The sequence below is a fragment of the Pectinophora gossypiella genome, chromosome 15 (assembly GCF_024362695.1).
Source record: "Pectinophora gossypiella chromosome 15, ilPecGoss1.1, whole genome shotgun sequence".
In the NCBI taxonomy this organism is placed as follows: Eukaryota; Metazoa; Arthropoda; class Insecta; order Lepidoptera; family Gelechiidae; genus Pectinophora; species Pectinophora gossypiella.
Window position 1 is genome coordinate 4,717,022 of NC_065418.1, and position 15,418 is coordinate 4,732,439.

At 40.1% G+C, this 15,418-nt stretch overlaps 1 protein-coding gene across 1 annotated transcript in view; it reads left to right on the forward strand.

Annotated features, from left to right (window-relative positions):
* Positions 1-477: 477 nt before the first annotated feature.
* LOC126373155 (protein c-Fos) overlaps positions 478-15,418 on the forward strand; it is an 80,374-nt gene continuing 65,433 nt past the window's right edge. The window contains exon 1 of the mRNA XM_050019184.1: positions 478-896. The gene's annotated coding sequence lies outside the window, so the exon portion shown is untranslated. The remainder of the gene's footprint in view (positions 897-15,418) is intronic.

Genomic DNA, 15,418 nt, shown 5'->3' on the forward strand with positions numbered 1-15,418 from the left:
AGTCCGTATGAATATTTACCTACTGTTTAATTAAAAGTTATGCGGTGGTAGCCGCATATTATTGACCGCGCATGTTTCTCGATTGATAAATTTATAGAGTTCGCGCCAACTCTTTTGCGCGATGTATTTTGGAAGGAACTCTCAATAGCGTTATCGGCTGCACCACAGCTAAAATACGTAATAATGTCGTTAATCTTCCAATTAAACGGATTGCAACGATAAAGTGTATCGGTTACAATTTCGTATCAGTTAAGATTTATCAAAAGTTTCAGTTAATCGCGAACTAGACGCTTTGTGGTAGGTAATCCGTCCACTAGTTCTTGACCAATGCGGTGCGTTTATGGCGTGATATTGCGGCATTGTGATTGGTGGCCGATGACGTGATATCTATTTTGGTCCGGCGCGAGTATGCGCGCGGCGCGGTTGCGCGTGTGCGTGTGTGACGCGCGAGTGTGTGCGGCGTCTATGGGCGCGCGCTCTGTTTACAGCGCTGCTGCCGGCGAGCGCCCGCGTTCACGTGCTCCGCGCAGTTTCCCGGCGGCCGCCGATTTGCAACCGTTCTATGGTGTTTTCCTTTCAGTTTAATGGTGCTAATTCGTGCCGGGCATTAAGAAAACATTCGGCCGCCGCGTTAGTTTGCGACGTTTTCGGTGCGGCTCATAAAAATTAAGGAGCTTTCGGCGGATGCGATGAATAAATTTTGCAAATCGAGTCTGTGTGTCGAAAAGATTCGTGAGAGCGATGTTTTGATCGGTCGGCGTGTGGTGGTTGTGCCGGGTGCGGATGCGATCCGGTTGTTATTGGTGACCTTAGCGCGGCTGCGGGCCGGGCTGGACGCGACCTCGCCTGGAGCGCACCGTGCTCTCCAGCATACCCCAGAGCTGCTCGCCTGCTAGGTAAGCAGCCAACCACTAACCAACGTCCTTGGACCAAACCCTCAAATATTGGTCAAACATTTGCTTCTTTTCACACGTCGCTGCTAATTCATTTTCGTTTGCTTATTGTTTATTTATTACACACGCTTAAATTTAATTTCCGCTTAACATTCATCTTCGTTTTCAGTATTATAACTACCTATGCTCATAGCATAGTGTGTCGAATCTTATCGGATCCTAATAAGAAAGTGAAAATGATTTTTCTTATCTTATTGCATGCTTCAGATCTTTTCTTTTACTTACTAACCTGGAAATGTAGAATTCTAGAATATGTTATCGCAAGTCCAATGTACTGTAAAAATCTATAGGTACCTAATGCAATTTATCGAAGAAAACTGCACTGAACGTTTCTTATCAGAAGTACTCAGTAATGTTTTGTTTTACATAGGTTTTTAATTATTAGAACTTGACCTATTGACTATGCGTCAATACCAGACGTTGTTTTCAAAATATTTTCTGTTTTTAAATTCTGTATGTAAATATAACCTTAACTCTGCCACGTATCAGCAGCAGCCACAGTATCAGATTCACAAATGATAAACGATTGGGTACATTTAAACTAATTACGTAGGTAATTGTCATGTAGGTACTTATAGAAAACAATAGGTACTCAAAATTAAAAATGCCGGAACTCTTCAATTAAAGAGATTAAATCAAATCAATATTGTTTGTGGTATCCATAAGTTTTTTTTGCAATCTGGTACTTACCTAGCTTTAAATTTTGACTCTTCATACTCATAATAACTGTCATTTCGTTAGCCACCGCAAGCCACTGTAGAACAATGTATCGTAAAGAATAAAACATATTTTACTTGCCTTTTGTTTCCATTCTTAACGTAATATACAAATAACAAAACCGTATCCGTTTTTGTATGTAAAATACAATAATTTACGATGCACGGTTATAGTTACAGAGGAGATGCCACCCAAATACTGTTCAAACCATCTGTCCCGTACCTACGCAAAGATCTATGATGGCGTTGATGATTGTTTCCCTCAGCTCTCCCTATTTGCCCGACCACGTAGTGAAGGAAAATCTAAAAGAAGTCATGTAAAAAAACTGTTAAGAAATGCATGTCCTCATAGGGAATCTAGGTAGAATCATTATAAATAAATTATACTTCACTTATTGGTTTCTTAGGATTAAAATGATGTGTTGAATAGCGACAGTTACCAGCCAACCCCTTACGATATAGACAAACAGATGTAACTTACGCTCGAAATTCATAAAGGCAGGTAGAACCAGATACCACAAGGCTTCAGAAAACATAAGCAACCATAAGGTGATGAGTTTCCATCCTATCGCTCATATTATATAGGATCCACATAGTATCAGTGGGTCTACATTGTTAACAATTCACCACGTTGGAGAGGTAATCTTTTACAGAATGTCCGGATGATAAGTAGCTGGGGGTTTATAAAGGCCACATTGAAGCAATTAATTAAAGTAAGCTTGCGATCTCAATATGTTAAATAGCAATATTGCTTTGATATATGGCCTTTTAGACTCCCGGAATGCATTATATTTTTCTCTACTCACTGACAGGCAGGGAAGTAATTACGTCCCCTACATAATATCTGCAGTACATATACAAACAGCATACATTTACGACTTTGGCACACGTTTTCACATGTCCTGGTGTTACTATGACGATGACGTACAAACTTAAAACATAAAATAAATATATTTGTATATTACTTGTCCACTTGTCCACACGTGAGACATAACGTGTAATGAAACAACAAATAGTGGTAGAAGTATTAGTAAAAATGAGATAAAACACGCTTGCATAATAAAGTACGCATGTATAATATCCTTGGGTTACTTTGTAGAAGAGATCAAGAGAATATACGATTTAAAATTGCAATATAAAAATCCTGCATATTTACAAGTCATATCCCAAGATGGAATTTAAGAGAGAGGCGCGGTTGATTGTAATATTATATGCAATAAACAAGACAAAACTCCACATTATGCTGACAAATGCAAAATTCATATTCATTTTATTAACCGCATAACTGTTTTTTGAAAGGAGAAAATTATATTATTTTACTACACTAATCGAATCGAAATCTCAAAATTTCACGGAAGTCAGGCCATATCAATCTCAAACGCAACTAATGCCTAATCAACAAATGTAGGCCTAATAATTTCAAAAGGCATAAAGATAAAATATAAACGCGTTTTCATATAAACATTACCGATATTTACATTTTCATTCAAGAAGTGGACATTACGCAAGCCTACACAATCTATACATACTTACATAAATACATTATAGTAGGAGTATAAAATATTATGTTGGTCTCATGAATGGGTCCTCTCGCCCACTCGTTGGTTTTTATAGCCGCGAACACAGTACAAGCCCGAAAATAATAATTGTTTTAACAGTGCACCAAATGTCCTTGGACCGAATAGAGGTCGTGCATACATTCAGCTGGCTTCGCGAAGAAAGCCAATGTATATAAACGACGCCAAACCCGACTTAATTAATGACAAATGATATAACACTTGTCGACACAAATGTAGTTTTTTAAATATTGTCAAAAACAATGTTGAATTGACATTGATGAAACCAGTTTGGTTTTTAAACAAATGAAAACGCAATGCAAGTTGTACTACGAAAATGTAAAGTAGGTATGTCGTTTTGCAGTAAATAAATATGCGGAAAAAAGATTTTATTTTTACTTAGTCAGGATTTATCTCGACAATTTGGCAATATCCCGCTGCGTTGTATCCGGCGAAGTTATAGGTATCGTTAAAGATTGTACAACGCACACATCCGCGACTGACAAAACACCAATTGCAAGGCCTTCTTCACTGAATGAATGCTAATTAGCATACGTTTGTTTTTAACACTTCCACACTAGAAGCCGGCACACCAGTACTTGCACCATGCAAACGAGCCGCCGCATTAGAAGCTAAACATAAACAAATTCCAGCTAGTGGACACACGAAAATATATTTTATTTAACAATGCATAAGATCACATGCGTGCACGCACGAGCGCCTACGTTATTTCACATATATTAGACATAATTGTAGACGAATTTAAACATTATTCTGGTTATGTAGAGACGAATTTACCTTCACACGTACAATTTCGGTAGGTGTTAGTGCGGTCGTGAGAATAATATGTTCAAACTTTTGTTATTTTTTATCGAATCTCCAGCAGTTAATCACTTCCTACAGCTCAAAGGGCGGAAGTCATGCGTTTACAGAAATAATAAATTAACGCTTTTGGTGTTTCAATACAGTGTTGGTTTAGTGCGGAGTGCCCTTGACAGAAGGTCAATTTAGTCGGGTACAATTTGGGAGGATCGTTGCGACATGTGTAATCCTAAACTGTTTGTTTTTTATTGTGTGTATTCGTTAATTTTCAAGTAGTTGTCGAACGTTTGTACAAACTTTGAAGGACAGACACCCACGCTATCTAATTGACCACATTTGCCCTGCCTTCATTATTATTAGCGTGGATTTTTTCGAAATATGCTTAATTGTTTTAGAATAATTACTAAGCTTATTAGCAATACTCAATGGTAGCAATCTCATGATTGAATTAAACAAAATTACCAAGAAGCAAAAAACAATGTTTACAATCGGATTCAAAAGGAGTCTCACGCATAAATCAAAGACATTATCACCTTATAGGGATGAATGAAAAAAATACTACAATTAAGCTAAATACTCATCCATTCACATTTATAGACAAAGCGTTTTTTCTAAAGAAATAACTATGAGAATGGATGTTCATGATAATTACTAGGAAATAATACCTAGATATTCGCATGATTCACATAACCTATTATACATTTTATTATGCATTCAGACTTTAATTGAACTGTAAATCCTCTCATTACTATTTACCTTTACGATTATAAGGAAAAATATTAGTTTACAGTACCTACATAATTTACTATTTTATTACATTTTGTTTCCATTGCACAACACTATACAATGTTACAAAAATCTTTAAACCTTCTGTTCTATTCGTACTCTACTTACAAGAATGAGTCTATAAGTCTTAATGAATTACCTTTTATATTCTATGAAAGAAGATAATGAAATTAACGTACAGCACGCATGATTCATTATTTGTACGATATGATAAGTAACCTAAATATTTCTGTAATGAATTATCATATAAACTGTGCAATCTGTCTTCAGAATTTACGCTTGAGTTCGTCTCAGTGCTCAACTTGTCACCACTTCGCAAGGATCTCTTCAAGAGAACTCTTTTAGTATTTTATCTCAAAGGCTGTAAATTGTAATTTATCAATGGTGGTATCTTCCCACTTAATCTCAATTAAAGCGAGATTATTTTTATCTCGGCAAAATTTGCACTTGCGAATGGCCGAGCGTCTTGGCGTGACCCGTTTAACTTGCGAGATCTCAAATATTGGCTCGACGACTGCAAACAACGTTATCCGAGTCCGTTTACTCCGCCACAGGGACGGGTTTAAGACTTTGACGCAGTAAAGTAGCTTCAAAACATACACTACGCCAGCATACATTTTACTAATCCATGCTTAAAATAATTTTGGAAACTTTAAGAACTCCAGGATGTCCCACCTTAACTGTTATGGTAGCTAAGAAATGCCTTTCTTAACGATCTTTAATTTTTGGCTAATATCATCTGTATCAAATCAAGATGTGTTTCTTAAATTTTGTTTATTGTTCTTCACTATCTTATATCTTTATAAGATAGGTATATTAAACAGAAACAACTTGATATCGATTTTATTTGTTAATATATCAAAACAATGTAAAACAATGGGTCAGACAAGACACTAAGCAGTCAACCCCAGTTCGACACTGTCTCTTGCCCTATGTTATATACATATATAACTCTACATAATACGAGCTGTGGGTGTAAATATGTCGGATATTACAAGATTCGTGGCATACATATTAGTTTAGCACATTTATGAGAATCCCTTGACACGCGTGACCTCTTTACACTCCACCAATTTATGAACTCGACTGCCCATTCAGAAGGATGCAAACACTTATAACCGATAAAAACTGAAGCGTGTATTAGTTTTCATAAACATTTAGAACACTATTTGTCACTGTCTTATTAACGTGTCTCTGCAAAGTTTGAACGAGATGACAAATGATTCTTAGTTCCAGCAAATCGTGGAAGTTATCTGCCTATAGTTTGCCTATTTATTAGCTAAGCAATCTTCTCAAGGCACAACTTTGAATTTCAAAGCCGCTTCGAGACGGATGATGGCCAATGTAAACAAATGTAGTAATTGCATTTGCAGTCCATTACGTTCAATTGGATATCACGTAAATATTTCTTCCTTGTACAGTCGACTTGTGAAAGGCTTATTTAAGCCAACCAATTTGGTTACTAAATGGAGCATCATCATTTAGACTGACCGAAGCTTTTAACAAACAAAACGCAAAGAAATGACCGTAATAAAGCAAACACGGAGCTTTTTTCTATAAATCTCCTCAACCAAAGGGAATAACACAAACTACTCATAAAAACAAAAGAGAAAATAAAACATAGTTCCGCAAGATTCATTATATAAGCAAATGGGCGCATTTATACCCAGCACGTGTAGGAGCAAATTACTGGCCAGCTAGAAGCACGCAAAAAAAAATCAACGCGGAAAAAAACAATTTACGAAAAAATAAAAATTGACACGAGGCGTTGGCCGGCACTAGACGCGATGTAGAACGTTAGGACCAACACATCCAGTGCACGTTTTAGTAAATACTCATCCTCTTGATAAGCGCACAAAATAAATATAAAGAATATATGTTTTATTACCTATTTACGATCAACAAAAAATCCATTATGAACGCTAAAAATGAAGCATTTTAGCAAATCACTATAGCCAGAGACGCGTTAACAAAAACAACAATATAAAAAAATCAATTAATGAAGAAAGTAAAACCGTAGAACCGTAGAACGTTTGCCAGAAACGTGTTGTGACGTAGACGCGCGTAATAGTATCCGAGGCGTTCAGCAAATTTCTGGAGATACAAAAACAATGCGATTCCGGCACCTACACGTAATTCTCATAATGATTCGCCTCCCGCCCGCTGCCATTACGCGAGATTCGGTAATAATAATTTATTGTTCATCCACTTGGATGCAAAAAAATATCTCACTCCTTGAGTTGTTGGACTGAATTACATTTTATCGTGGCTATTTCTGTTGATGTTGTTAATAATGGAGTTCTTGTGTAACTTACTTCTTTTTTATAGCAAATCGTTATCAAAATCACCATCATCGTATGAAATTCAAATTAAAATTAGAGTAAAAAACTGCGTAATTAACCTCAATATTCAACTCTACCCACACCAAGTCAAATACTCCTTCTGAAGATAGCAAACAACGTGGAAGGCCACCTAAATAGCAGGCAAGGCTAATGGATTGCAGTAGGTACATTAGGAGCGTCAATAAGAAGTCTACATTCCTGGACCGACCTGAGGGTCACAGCCTCAAAACGAGACAATCTGCGTTGCTACCCACGGGTTAGCTCCCAAAATAATGGACCGAGATTTTTTTGTCTGTGTCAGAGAGGAGTCTGTTAAAAGGATGATAAAAAAGAAGCAAAATTGTTGCTGTTATAAATCATGTCGTCCATGAAATTCGTTTCGTTACCGATTTTTTATGAACTGTTACCTTACTTGGTATAACCTTACTTCGTAGCAAGAAACGTTTCAAAGGACTTAACAATCAACGTAGATATTTCTAGAAACAAAACTTAATAAACCAATGTAGTAGAAGAATTAATGATTCAAGACGTCAATGAAAAAAGAACTACAAAGCTTTAAATTCATTTATTCCATTCTAAAGTAGGACACGTACATGATTGCGACCCAGTAACTTTACGAGCACAAGTCAAAAGCAACACTTGATAAACAAGATACGTACATAAAGGAAACCGACGCATAAAGCATAAAATTTAATGCACTTGTAAATGTTACTGATGGTAAAATCGTTAAGATTACTAGCAAAACATAAACCTTGAAACAATTAGTTAGTTATCGTAATGTGACCAAAATACGACATTATACTGATACATCAACATGAGCAATGTTTATAGCTGACTTAATTAATGTAATTAAACGTTATATCTACAGACATCTCGTCTGACCGTTCTATATTCCTTCAGAACTAATAGCTAAGCTCGAACTGCTAAAGATACTAAGTTACGAGACAAATCATTTTATTAATAGACTTACTTATCCTCTAGTCTGTAGAGAAATCCAATACTCTCTGCTTGGAGCCAATAACACTTACGTTAAATTATCTTAAGTAACAACGTCTGGATTTTCCAGTAAGTAACTATTTACCGTCTTTTTTAAAATACTCTACGCATAAAACATGCGAAACAAATTTCAATTAAAGCTTATAGGTATATAGATAAAGAAACAGATAAACCTATTTTTCCAAAATAACAAAATCCATAATTCCCAACTCTACAAAGTGCCTACGATGTCCGTACAAAAATTTGGTTTTAATTGCAAAGAATTGACCCTGGTGGCAATTTGAGCTCGCTAAAAGCAAGTGCAAGCGGACTCAATGCCGGGAGATGTGAATTGCAGCGAAGTGGGTCGATCGATAGCGCTAGACGTGATAACCGGCGCAGGCGACGTAGGCGACGAGACGCGCAACAGGAGCAAGGCTAAGATAAGGATATTAAAAATATGATGTTAAAATTAAGAGTGAAGGCCACACTATCTAAATGGCACTAACAAATTTTGTTTCTTTATGAAACATAAACATTTACTCAGTTACTTATTCTCGAGTGGAACCAAGCAGTAGAATCTACCATCCCCGACGGGGTAGGTAGAGGTGTATAGTATAAACACCCACTCCTCGCCAGCTATGTTTGTCCCATTATAATAGGGGGTGAGCCTATTGCCTTCAATCCGGCACAAATCCTGGAAACCACGTGATATCATTGTAATGTAGAGAGTTATTGTTCTCAAACAAAAAGTCTACCTAACTGAGCTCAAGTGTTGGAATTGACGGAACTACTTAATTAAGATGGGTAAACATTAGCCTAATATTTTTTTTAAGATGTATAAAAAATTAGCTCATCTTTATTATAATATAACAAAATAAGAAGTTTATCCGTCAGCTTTAGTTTCACATGGTTGCTCGTAAATTCTAAGTGTTTGTGTAATTCAATCAGGACTTTTATGACTGGATTTCAAAGCCTAATCTGATGGAATTGTGGCCATAAAATGAACAGGTTTTTGGATTATCTCCATAATAGCGGTAGATCTAGTTCACTCAAAGTTGTTTAACTCCAAAGTTGAGATTTAAGCTTCGGGTTTATCACGGTCCACGGTTCTTTAACCAATCACAGCATTGCAAAGTTATCGTCATTGGTCACATCTTTTGTGAAGAACCAATCATTACAAATCAAATTCTAAGAGGACAACATTGGATTAAATGTTAAATACGTCATCATCATCTCCCCAGCGTTTTCCCGTTTTTTACGGGGTTGGCTTACCTAATCTGAAGGTTTGACAGGTCCGTTATGATTACAAAAGCGACTGCCTGTCTGACGCTACAACCCGAACACGTCTATAAATAAGTTTATTGAATTAAAATTATGCTGCCTCCTCACGTAACAGCTCCATGGTCCATTAATTGTACAATTATCGTGCGTGTTCGAGATGAAACACGCCGCCGACGGAACTCACAGGCAGGGGACGGGGCGTGCGGCACTGACGCAAACTGCTTTGTTCGCGCACTAACATATACGTACATAAACTCACGCCGAAATCTCTTTAGGGGTGAACAGATCCACAAGTAATCAGAGTTCGGCGCCCGATACGAATTGGTGCGGGGCGGAAAGATACCGTTGTAAAAATAGTATTAATCTTTATTCTATGACAAGGTCTCCTGATCAGCCTATTACCCAGAACACATGGCCCGCTCGTTGTATGTTCCACCCATCCTCCTCACCATCGGACTATCACGTTGGTTTTCTTCCACTGGTGCGTAACGTCTTCCCTTCATTTGTCTTGCATTTTAAATGTCTCTAATAACCAAGAAGACCCAGAAGGACGTATATTGACCAAATTGGAGATGTCCTTAGAAAATGTTCAGAACGATCTACTCTGAACCGGCGTGCGTGTATGATTCAATTGATGAACGTGGAGGAAGCAAGAGAAGTTTCCAGAGTATCTGCTTACCCAGGTGGGAAATAGGCGTGAGTTCATGTATGTATGTCTCTAGTAAAAAAGATACAACAGTGCAATTTTACAAACAACGTGTAAGAGCATGCCATAAAACAAACATGAAGATGGACAGGTTGTCACTCTTATCGCTGCGTATGCGATCAAAGTCGCCGCGACGACGGATCTATGGTGCTCTGTTTGTTAGACCGTCTTTGTGAGTATCAGAGAGCATCCTCACGACGCGATACGATTCGTACAATATCGAAACGATAACGAAACGACGCTCCCCATTATTTTGTCCGGCAAAGTAGTTAATGCAAAATCAATGACGGTTTCAGTACAAGAAACCAACCTAGAAGAAGTATATTAGTAGTGTATTGTAATTAACATCCTTCTATGCTTTTGGTAATTGTTTTGTAAAAAAAAAATGTCATGTTATTGTCTTGTCTTTGTGTGTGGCGTCCTTTTATAATAAACAATTTCTATTCTATTTGAGAGCGGTGTGATTAAGCCTTCGACAGCTAGTAATAAAAATAGGGAAAAATTTGGGAGAACGAAACGAGCGGCTGACATAAGTAAAAGTATAATGACAACTAAAAATAAAACAAAATACAAAGAAGTAAAAAATAATAGACAAATACAAAATAACATACAAAAGAGACCGCAATGTTCAAGTGCAACCTGCACATCCCACCCCCTTGTGTGCGAAAGCACACAAAACTAACCAGGCTAGGATCTGGCGCAATTAAGCGTCTAGCCTGACCAGTTTTTTGGAGGGCCGACGAAGAATGCCACCGAGTGTGGCTACATCCACCACCCTGACCACACCATCTTTGCCAGGGAATGTCTTCGTGACGCGGCCACGTGGCCATGTTCCTCGCGGCAGGTTTTCGTCTACTATGAGGACAAGGTCTCCGGTCTTCAAACTATGTTGCCCGTATTCAGGTGTCCGACGTGGCTGCATTGTGGGCAGGATCTCTTTAACCCATCGGCTCCAGAAGTGATCGGCTAACCTTAAAGCCTTCCTCCAGTCCGCTCTTCCCAGAAGGTCCCGGTCATTCAAAACTGCAGGAAGTGATTGGTTGGATGAGGAGCCAATCAAAAAATGAAAGGGTGTTAAGGCTTCTTCGTCATCTTGCCCAACTGGGACATGGCCTAAAGGTCTTGAGTTCACAATTGCCTCGGCTTCTAGAAGTAGGGTCTCCAGCACCTCTGGTTTCGGCGCTCTTTCACGCAATGTGGCGTTCAACGCGACCTTGATCGTTTGGACCAGCCGCTCCCAGCAACTGCCAAAGAATGGAGCATCAGGAGGGATGAAACTCCACCTTATTCCTCTGTTAGCAGCGAAGTCATTGACCTCATTTTGGTAAAACTCCCGTAAAATGCGATTAGCACCGATGAAACAGGTGCCGTTGTCGGAGAATATAGTTTCTGGAATTCCTCTTCTTGCGATAAAACGGCGCAAACTCATTATCGCTGAATCCGCAGAGAGTGAGTGGACCATCTCCAAATGAACCGCTCTGGACGTCATGCAAGTATACAGGGCTACGTATCTTTTCTCCTTCCTGCGACCAATCGTGGTGTTTACTGGTCCAAAATAGTCCAAACCAGTGAAAGTAAATGGGCGACGATGATGCGCAAGCCGCTGTGGAGGTAGGTTTCCAGTCATTGGATCCATCGACTTTGCTTTTCTGATCCGACAAAACAAGCATTTGCTAGTGACGCTTCGAACGGTGCTGCGTAGGGGAAGAAGCCAGAATTTTTGTCTTAACTCATTGACGACCATCTCATTATTCGCGTGCCCAGCCTTGCGATGATAAAACTGTACCAATAGGCGCACAACTGGGTGATGACCATCTAAAAGAATGGGCGATCTGACTTCTGAACCGACGTCCTCCACAGCCTCTATCCGACCGACCATGCGTAGCAGCCTATCTGTTCCTAACTTGGGTGACAGCTTCGCCAGCCGACTACTCTTAGGCAGCAACTCTCCACGTTCAATTCTTTGGATTTCTTCTGCGAATGATTCTGCCTGCACTCTCCGCAGGACGTGCCTTTCTGCGGCTTGCAGTAATTCCGCTGACAGGGGTAACAGAGTGGTGGATGTAGACGCGTTTGTACGAGGACGAGCCCGAACAGCGGTGCTAGGGCCTATGTGTCTAACGCGATCCAAAACCAAGCGAAATTTGGCCGCAGCCTGCAAAACGCGAGCAGTAGCACGCAATAAACATAACCAGTCACTAAAACGACTGAAATCTGCCTTAAGTACCAGATGACCAACCACCAGGCCAGGAGTTTGCTTGCGCTCTTCCTGATCCCACGGCTGGCCAGCCGGCTCCACAGGCCAACCTTCCGGAGGACTGAGAAGAAATGAGGGACCAGAGAACCAGTCCAAGATTTCAACTGCTCGAGCGTCCTGCTTACTGAGCAGATTTTCGCGTTTAGAAATTCCGAGCGAATCCAGTTTATAATTTTCCTTAATAAGCATTTCTAAACGTTCATTTTTACTAAGATCAATGGTTTGCAGGTTACAATGATTTATAAACTCAACTGGTTTAGTCTTACTGGAAGCCACTCCATACAATGTCCAACCAAGCCAAGTGTGGCAAGCTACAGGATCATTACGCTTGCCCGCGCGGACAACACGAGGAATTGAGAGATGCCAGTGCTCAGCACCAATAAGCACGGTTGGTGTAGCATCAGCATATGACAAATAATCAGTCAAGTCGCTTAAGTGCTCGTACGATTGTATGGTTTGTTTGGACAATGTTTGCGTGCTCAATTTGAGTGAAGGCATAGCCCTAGCACGGTTGACTAAAAACTTTTCATGTTCGTATTTACCTTGAATATAGAAATCAACGTAAGAAATTGTAGTTGTTTTATGCAAGCCACCTACAGCGTTGAGAGTAATACGCTCTTCAGGACCTGACAGCCCGATACGAGCAGCCACGTCAGCGGCAATTAGCGTGGCCGTCGAGCCGTCATCAAGAAGGGCAAAGGTCTCATAACTACCAGCTGGACCACTAACAGTAACTGGAACTACTTTCAACAACGTATTATTAGTCTGAGCGTTGGTTGATGTTGATGCATGGGCACTCAAAATACCTGTATTGGAGACTGTCACATTTTCTTTAGAAATCTTCTGAGCGGCAGCAGGGGGGCACGATGCTAGCTGGACATCACTTTCAGACGCAATTTCGCACCCAACATCGCCGGTGGCAGTAGTATCAACAGTATTATTGAACACCTGCGCATTGGGTGATTGCGGTGACGTAAACATTACCTGCCTGCCGTGCAACAGTGGATGATGACGAAAAGTACAGCCGTCGACGCCGCAAGGATTAACCTTACACGATTTCCATTGATGTGAACTACGCTTTAAACATTTGTAACAAATCTTATGCTCACGCAACCAACTCCACCTATCGTCGACAGACAACTTTACAAAATCGCGACAGTTTTTAATATTGTGACTGTTTTTACAATAGACACATACAGTTTTATTGTTTTCCTGCGTTATAATATTAACGTTTTCTCTTTTAAATGGTTTGCCGAACGGTTGCGGGGCAACAGAAGCGATAGACAGCCCTATATCGGGCGATAAAGCGAATTTAATGTATCGCTCGTGTTCACGTATTAGAAAATCTGATAAAAGCTCAAGCTTTGACATGTCAGGATTTGACATTTCTGACGCATAGTCAGACCATCTCATTTTCATCATCGGGTTGAATTTGCCTAAAATGCTATGGAATAGCTCCGGCGATTGTAAATATTCACGTAAGCCTAGCAATTTCATTGTAGACAAACTATTGCGTACCTTGTTGGCAAAAATACCAATTTCTTTTAAGTCGGCGCCGAGCCGCGGTAGCGTCTTCAAAACCTGCACCTCACCGAAAACAATCATTTCGGGGCACGCAAATGACCTCCCGAGGGCGTGCATGATCTCTTCGGGGGCTGCTGCTGTATGAAGCAGCGACGCTACGGCCTCGCGCGCCGGGCCGCGGAGCGCATTCTGCAAACGCGCTACATTCTCTGCGGGAGAAAAAGACGACTCAGTACTAGAAAATAAACGCTTAAACTGTAGCCACTGAGAACCGTTTCCATAATAAGCGGGGAGGTCTATTTTTGCTCTACCACCTGTAGCTAGAGCCTTTGCTGCAGCCGCAGTATCCGCAATGGCCTTCAGCATAATGTCGTTATTCTGTAAGTTGACAGGCAATGGACGGTCGTCCTGGTTGAAGACTTCGCATGCGGGACGGTCGCGTTGGTTTGATTTCCTTACCCAGGACGCAGTCCTAGAAAATGCATCACTTACTGATCGCGCTGACCGTTCTTCGGCTTCCTGAGCTGCCAAGGCCGCCTCCATATCTAACTTATCTAACTGCTTTACCTTTTCGAGCATTTCCTGGTCGCGCTCCAAATTTCTGCGGGCTAATTCGGCCTCCGCAGACAGCCTCCGAGCTCTTATGGTCGCCGACGAACGCGACGAGCTCGCTTTGTGAGACCTGTAACTAGTGGTATCATCATACTTCACCGCAGCGCCGGTCGTGGAGACGGGACACGTGCGCGACACACCTGGTGCTATGGGTGTTTCGGTGGCATCGGTCTTAAAGGGGTCCTGACTTGCGGACCAACCGAGCCCACCCACAGCAGGCGCACATGTCTCCGTGCGTCCCACTAGACTTTTAGCCGGCGATGCCAGCCGCTTATTACGCGATCGCGTGTTCATATTCCCGGTGAGAAGACCAAAAAATGAAAGACCGCTCGAAGGACCAAAAAATGAGAGCGGTGTGATTAAGCCTTCGACAGCTAGTAATAAAAATAGGGAAAAATTTGGGAGAACGAAACGAGCGGCTGACATAAGTAAAAGTATAATGACAACTAAAAATAAAACAAAATACAAAGAAGTAAAAAATAATAGACAAATACAAAATAACATACAAAAGAGACCGCAATGTTCAAGTGCAACCTGCACACTATTCTTAAGTATACTTGAGTGTTCAAGTATACTTTTTTTTTTAATTATAGAAACGTATTTATGTTCTTTTTAGGTAGAAAGAATTAAACTAGGTAATTGAGAACCTCCTCCTTGTTTTGCAGTCGGATGAAATTGGTCAAACGTATTTTTTTTGTTACATTGCATATACATGCGAAACCGTTCCAACCGTTGACCGTTGTCTAATTCCTAATGTAACTTTTATTTTATTTAATGATATATTATGTAAGCTGTTGGTGTACCTTTTTATAAATAAATAAATAAACCGTTCGCACCGCGAGGAGGGTCCTGTACACTGTTTGTTAGACCGTCTTTATGTGCATT